Source organism: Lagenorhynchus albirostris, chromosome 8 (genome assembly GCF_949774975.1).
Source record: "Lagenorhynchus albirostris chromosome 8, mLagAlb1.1, whole genome shotgun sequence".
In the NCBI taxonomy this organism is placed as follows: domain Eukaryota; kingdom Metazoa; phylum Chordata; class Mammalia; order Artiodactyla; family Delphinidae; genus Lagenorhynchus; species Lagenorhynchus albirostris.
In genome coordinates, this window is record NC_083102.1 from 57,871,531 (window position 1) to 57,879,130 (window position 7,600).

Consider the following 7,600-nt stretch of genomic DNA (forward strand, 5'->3'; position numbering starts at 1 on the left):
TTTGGTCACATGTGTTTATTATACTCATTTATGGTATACTTTGCTTTATGCAATAAACATAAATCCCCAGAAAATAGAGCTAAATTAAAATTTGTATGTTGATAATATATATATCACAAAGATCAGAGGAAGAATATTAATTAATTAATAGATTGATGAATAACTTGGTACAATTTATGGATAACAGTTCCCAGTGTTTCACACAGTGCCCCCATATGGTAAATGTTCAGTAAATAATTGTTGATTGATGGGACATGAATGTGAGTACTGTAGGTCCTGATAAAATATTTTTGTTGTTAATGAACTAATTATTATCCCAAATCGTTCCCAGAAAGAATGGCTTAAGCAACCAGTATGAAATGTAAGTTATTATTTTGGGCAGATATTTGCCAATATTTGATAAACTTATATCTAATGACCCTATATAAGAGATCAAGTCAATATCCCTAGGGATGTATTTTGTAACTAGTGCATCTTGGAAGGTTACTAGAATATTACATTTTTAAAAATTAGATATTTTACGGGTGCTTTATCAAATTCTTTTATGCATCATCTCCTGTAGATATTCCCCAAGCAAACATAATTATGGCAACGTACTGTCGCTCTATAAAGTAGGACACTGAGGTCTCCTTTATCCAGTTATCTATATGCTAAGATACAGAGTTACTTTTGGAAGAAAATCTTGGCTTTGTCTAAAAATAGGCCCTTGGCTCATCTCTGTTGGAAGCAGTCTGGCTTTCTATCCAAACATGTGCCTCCTCGGCAGCCTTCATTTTTATAAGAAGGAATCTTCCTACTTTGACAATTAGTTGATTGTCAGAGCATATCAATCTGTCTTTATTTGGGAAAATAGCATATGTTAATTCCAAACTCCTACCAAAGAGTGTGTCCTAGATTGCTTATTGCTCAATTCTTATAACCCCTGTAGGGGAAAAATTATTAGAAGATTAATAGAAGTATTTTACGTATATTTCTCCGTTTGTATTAATCAAGCATTTTTATTTTCGGTAGTTTTGATGCTTTGACATCTGGGGCCTTGCTGATCCTGGAGGAACTGCCCCTCCCAAGGCTAGCTAATTCCTAGGCACCTGTGAGAGTGCCTTTCAAATGCAAACCCACCAATCAGGGGCCCATACCCTGAAACCTCCGTTTTATTGGGCTCTCACAGAGTTCTCACACTCAGGGTCACTGTTTCCTAGCCCTAAACCTCCAAGGGCCATGTGCCAGACTAGAAACAGCCCTTACACCCCAGAGCCTGCTGAAATTATTCAAACTAGGCAATCATAAACCCGCTTATCCTGCTTCACCTGTTTCTTCCAATAGAAAACTCAACAGAGGCTCTTAAATTTTTTTCTTCCATTCCCTCTGCCTCCTGACTGACTGTGGTACTTCCCTGCACGGCCCTGCGTGGTGTGGTGTGCCCTTCCTCCTGGGAACTGTGAGAAACAAGCTATCTTTGCAACAGAAATCATCTCCTGATGTCTTGGTTCACCAAACCTGAATAATAATGAAACCTACAATTAGAAACACCTTTGGAGCAGACCAGCATTAAAAATTTAGCTAAGGCTCAAATCTAACTATTTGAATCTCTCAGTGACTTGCTTTTACTGGATAATCTTTTTCTCTTATGCCAGCCACCTGTGTTTTAGTATTTTAGAAGAAAAAAGTATAAAGTATTTTTTAGATAAATGTGAAGTTGTTGCTAATGACATAACTCACTATTGTCAAAAAATATGCCTTTTATGAATTTATACAATAGAAATATAGTAGCAAGCACTTTTAATCTCATATTTTACTTTGAGCAATAATATATTGATCAAATTTTACTGTATATACAATTTTTTGCTCAAAAACTTACTGTAAAACATTTTCTTAAAGAAAATCTATAATTATTTTATTGTAACTAATTACCTGTCAATGTATTCTTTTTAATAATATGTGGGTTTTCTTCAGTGGTGAGTTGGAGCTGGGTCTTATTGGCCTATGAGAACTGACCATTAAATTTTCAGGAACTGTATGTTGGTAGTTTGAAATTGGCCATGGTTGGAGTCATTATACCACGGCAATTGGCAAATACTGAAAATTAGGGCTTCCCTAATCCCTGTGGAGAGCCAGATGTTAAACATTTATCAGCACACCACTGGTTTTCTTACACTTGTTTTATAAACTAATATACATCTAAATCAATAGGAAAGGTTTTAACATGTTTGGAATTTCAGCCTAATTTACAATAAATATGTTAAAATTTGTCAAACATTTAATGAAACCAAATATAAAGTTTCAGACCAATAACCAAGCTGCTTGATTTTTTATTAGACCAATAAAATGTACTGTTAATTTGCTTTTTAAATGAATCAAGAAATTCAACTTGATTTCTTAGGCTAACGTGGAATAAGTGAAATGAAAATGTATTTGCTATTTATAGATGTTCATGGCTAACTAGGTATACAGCTTCCACTTGGCTGGTGAGAATGATGAGAGAGAGAGAGAGAGAGAGAGGGAGAGAGAGAGAGAGAATTCAAAGTGGGTAAGGGTGAGGCCTAATGATATGGGAACTCCAGAGTTCAAACAGCAATTGGAGTCTTCTCTGGCTCAAGTTCAGGGGATTAACTTCATAGCAGAAGGCCCAGAGAACTGACAGCACCCAATTAATCAGAATAAAGATGAATCTGAGTTAGTCTGGAACAGCTAAAATCATTCCTTATCAGATGGGAAGAATCAAAATGGCATCAGGATTCATGAGGAAACAGTTGTCTGACTTTTTGTTGTGCATCAGTAAAGAAGTCAGACCTGCCATTACAAATACAAAAGTCAGGTTTAAAAGAACTTAAGCATTTATTTACTTTCAAAGTATATGGCACTTAGATTTTATAACACAGTTAAGTAATAAAGTGCCTGAAAAATAAGGAAGCAATTTTCTTTCTTTTTTTTTTTTTTTCTGTACGCGGGCCTCTCACTGCTGTGGCCTCTCCCGTTGCGGAGCACAGGCTCCGGACGCGCAGGCTCAGCGGCCATGGCTCACGCGCCCAGACGCTCCGCGGCACGTGGGATCCTCCCAGACCGGGGCACAAACCTGCGTCCCCTGCATCGGCAGGCAGACTCTCAACCACTGCGCCACCAGGGAAGCCCGGAAGCAATTTTCATACCTTCCGAGGCATCTGTGAAGTCAAAAATGTGAAACCGGGAAAGTACACTTGTGTATGAATTACCTTCTCCTGCCAATTCACCTTAATTTCGATGATTCTCCAGGGTTTATTATACATGTAAAATTGATTTTCTGTGTTATAGGTTCACCTTGCAGCAATGAAAAACACTTTTTTCTATTGTGGTCAAAAACACATAACATAAAACTTGCTACTGACTTTTCAAAAGTGTACAGTAGTTAAGATAGTAGCATTAACTGTATACACATTGTGCAACAGATCTCTAGAAATTTTTCAACTTGCAAAACTGAAACTCCGTATCTATTGAACAACTTCTCTTTTTCCCCCTCCTCCCCCTGCCCCTGGCAATCAGCATTCTATTTTCTGTTTCTAAGAATCTGTTTTAGATATTTCATATAAGTGGAAATATGATGTATTTGTCTTTTGGTGACTAGCTTCAACTATGTTGTAGCATATGACATGTTTTTCTTCATTTTTAAAGACTGAACAATATTCCATTGTATGCATATACTACATTTTCTTTGTTCATTCTTCTGCTGATGGACATTTAGGTTGCTTCCAAATCTTGGCTATTGTGAATAATGTTGCAGTGAATGTGGATGTGCAAATAACTCTTCAAGATCTGATTTTCAACTCTTTTGGGTAAATACCCAGAAGTGGGATTACTGGGTATAGTAATTCTATGTTTAAATGTGTGAGGAAACTCCATACTGTTTTCAATACCAGCTGTACCATTTTATATTCCCACCAACAGTGCACGAGAGTTTCAATTTCTCTACATTCTCACTAATAATCGTTATTTTCTTGTGGGTTTTTTTTTTTTTTTGGTTTTTTTGATAGTGTCCCTTCTAATGGGTGTGAGGTAATATCTCATTGTGCATTTCTCTGATGATTACTGATATTGAGCATCTTTTCATATACTTTTTGGCCATATATTGGCCATTTGTGTATCTTCTTTGGAGGTATGTCTACTCAAGTTCTTCGCTCATTTTTAAATAGGACTTTTTTCTTTTTTTAGTTGTAGGAGTTCCTTATGTATTCTGGATATTGACCTCTCATCAGATATATGGTTTGCAAGTATTTTCTCCCATACCGTAGGTTTTCTCACTCCATTGATTGTTTCCTTTGCTCCACAGACATTTTAAGTTAATATTGTCCCATTTGTCTACTTTTGCTTTTGTTGCCTGTGCTTTTAGTGTCGTATTCAAGAAATCACTGCCAAATCCAACATCATGAAGCTCTTCCTATGTGTTCTTCTAGGGGTTTTATAGATTTGGGTCTTATTTTCATGTCTTTAACCCATTGTGAGTTAATTTTTATATATGGTGTAACATAAGGGTCCAAGTTAATTCTTTTGCAGCTTTATATTCTGTTTTTCCAGCATCATTTGTTCAAGAGACTAGCCTTTCCACATTGTATATCTTTGGCACCTTTGTTGACGATCATTTGGCCATATATGTAAGGGTTTATTTCTGTGTTCTCTATTTTGTTCCATTGGTCTGTATATATAGGACCATTCAGTGACAGACTACAGGTTAATGAATGAAGTTAACTTGATTTAAAATATGAGAATCATACTTGACTAGGCAACCGGTTATGGGGCTGTGGACTTCTTTATAGATTAGTCAAAGTTGTCTTTTTTTTCTTTACAGCTTTATTGAGATAATTCACATGTCATACAGCTGACCCCTTTAAAGTGTACAATTCAGTGTGTTTTGGTATATTCACAGGGTTGTGCAACCACTACCACCATATAACTCTAAAACATTTTCCTGTTCTTCAAAAAGATACTCCACACCCATCAGCTGTCACTCCCCAGCATCAACCCCCCAGTCCCAGCCTTAAGTAAGCATCAGTCTACTTTCTATCTCTATGGATTTGCGTATTCTGGACATTTTGTGTAAATGGAATCATACAATATGTGGCCTTTTGTGATTAACCTCTTTCATTTACTATGTTTTCAAGCTTTATCCATTTTGTAGCATGTATCACTACTTCATTTCTTTTCATTGCCAAATATATTACACTGTATTGGTACATTACACTTTATTTATTCAGCATTTGATGGATATTTTTGTTGCTTTCCCATTTGAACTATTATTAATAATGCTGGTATGAACATTCCTGTTTATAGTCAAAGACTGTTAACGTAAGTGTTTGGAAATAAAGAAGAGAACCCTTGTGGAGGTCCTGATGTCTGGCATTGTGAGAAGGACACTATGCTTCAAGAAAAGCTGTGCATTGTTTAGATCACATTCTTTCAGCTATCTGATTCTGGTCTTCCTTCATCTTTGAACAGCTCCCTATGTGTAGACAGCTGATAGCAAAGCAAAATAATTCCTCTCTATAGACCAATAAATTCTGACAGGTGGAGGTTTACTCGCCTTCCCTCCCCAACTGAGGAAGAGGCCAGTTTTACTTTCATTTAGACATTAATTTCAATATTTCTGATCTATAAATATGTGTCTAAAAAATAATCTCCCTTGAACTGGTTGTAATATCTTATTAGTTTTGTTATTAATGAATTAAATAAAATCATTAACACATTTTCATTTTTAAATCTGTATGGGAGTCATGATTTCACCTTTTTGGAAAATGATCTTTTAACAACATGCTCGATATTTGGCTGCCTCCAAAACTTCTCCATTTTCTGGTGGAATTAGAATTTCAGTGGCTCTGAGAAGTATCCACCAGTTGGTCGAGAAATTTCTGAAATCTCAACAAAGGTAGCTAACATATCACTGTACTCTCAAATTTAAGTACATTCTAAGAGAGTATTTTTCTGGATAGTCTTGAAGTTACAGCAAAGTTTTGAGCAGAAGAACTCAAGAAGACTTTTCAATTCGTGGACATGTGAGTACCACATTTATAAGTTTTTCTAGCCTACTTGGATCATTGTAGAGAGCTAATAAGGATAGCAACTATAAAGCAATGGCTGTCACTATCATCTTAACCAAAAAGCCAGGAGTAGACCTCCATAACCAAAAATGTAACAGGGAAGATGGGGCTATCATGGTTTCTGATACTTCCTATTCATGGTCTCAGAAGCTTCCCCACATATATGACAACCCTGCTATACAGGGTTCACCAAACGGTGATCCAGGAGTGAGAACTTCAGGTATATGCTAGACATGAGCAACTCACTAGATTCTAGTATCCATTACAACATCTAGTTAGTGCTTCCCAAATATCCATCCACTGTCCAGCTGTACAACAGAATCACCTTTGGAACATTTTGTAGTTTACTAGATTCCATCGCAGAGATTCCTATTCAGGAAGGCTGACGTAGAACCCAGGAATTTGAATCTGATCGAACACTCTAGGTGACTCTCATTTTCACACAAGGTTTGAAGTCAGTGGATATGATACTAACAAAGAGAAATATTTTGAATTAAATCAAACTTTCTATGAGCAAGGAACATCACAGAGTCTTAACTTATTTAATAACGATTCCATAGGCCACCATAATTGGTTTCTTTTGAACTTAAGTAATATACAAGTCAGTTTCCTTTTTATAATGTCAAATTCTACCGATAACTATTTCAAAATCAATTGTGTATTTGATTTCTACATGGAGAACCTACAAGATAGTAATATATTAGAAACATTTTGTATTTTTATTAATTCCTCAGTTATGAATTCTTTGTTCCTTATATTTCTTAGGTTTTATATACCCAAACATATGGCTAGGATCTTTCAGAGAAGTTGTATTTTCCATAGCTGGAGACAATTTCATTTAAAGCAAAATTAAAATCATTATAGTATACATTGACTTTGTGATTCGAAAATCCCACATAAGTGATCAAACAGTTTTAATGAGGTGATGATGATGTACAGATATTTTGGAAAATGTGCCTATATGTAAGTTTCTGGGTTGGCACTCATGCGAGGGTATCTCAGTGTCAGTTTTATGCCTAGTGTTAGACCTTTGAAGGTGCATGTGCTTTTCAGAAAGTAAAACTACATCACATAATAAACGACTATGCATCTAAATGCTTCATTTGGCCTTGGGCCAACTCTCCTTTGGGCGAGCATGTGGTAGTCTATCATTTGGTTCTATGTTGCTGGTCTTGCTTACTTTCTGAGGCTCTTGAGGTGGGCTCAACTTATGAATTTGCAAAATATGTACACTTTGCATAAATAATATTATAGCACACTGTAATCAAATACATGTAATTTATTATAAGAAAGTTTTCAGGCTTCACAAAGTAATGTCAGACTAAATTGTTAGCTTCTAGAACAAAGCAAAAATTTTTTAAAAATCCACAAAATTCAGTTTCCTCCCCTTTAAAGCTACGTCAGGTCAAATTTACATTTCTAGCAAAGATAATATCTTGTTTTCGTTTTTGAAACTATACTATTTAACCCCCTTCTAAAATTTTCATTAATAAAGCTCAATTTCATCTCTCATTAATGTGTTTATTTCTATTCTCAGA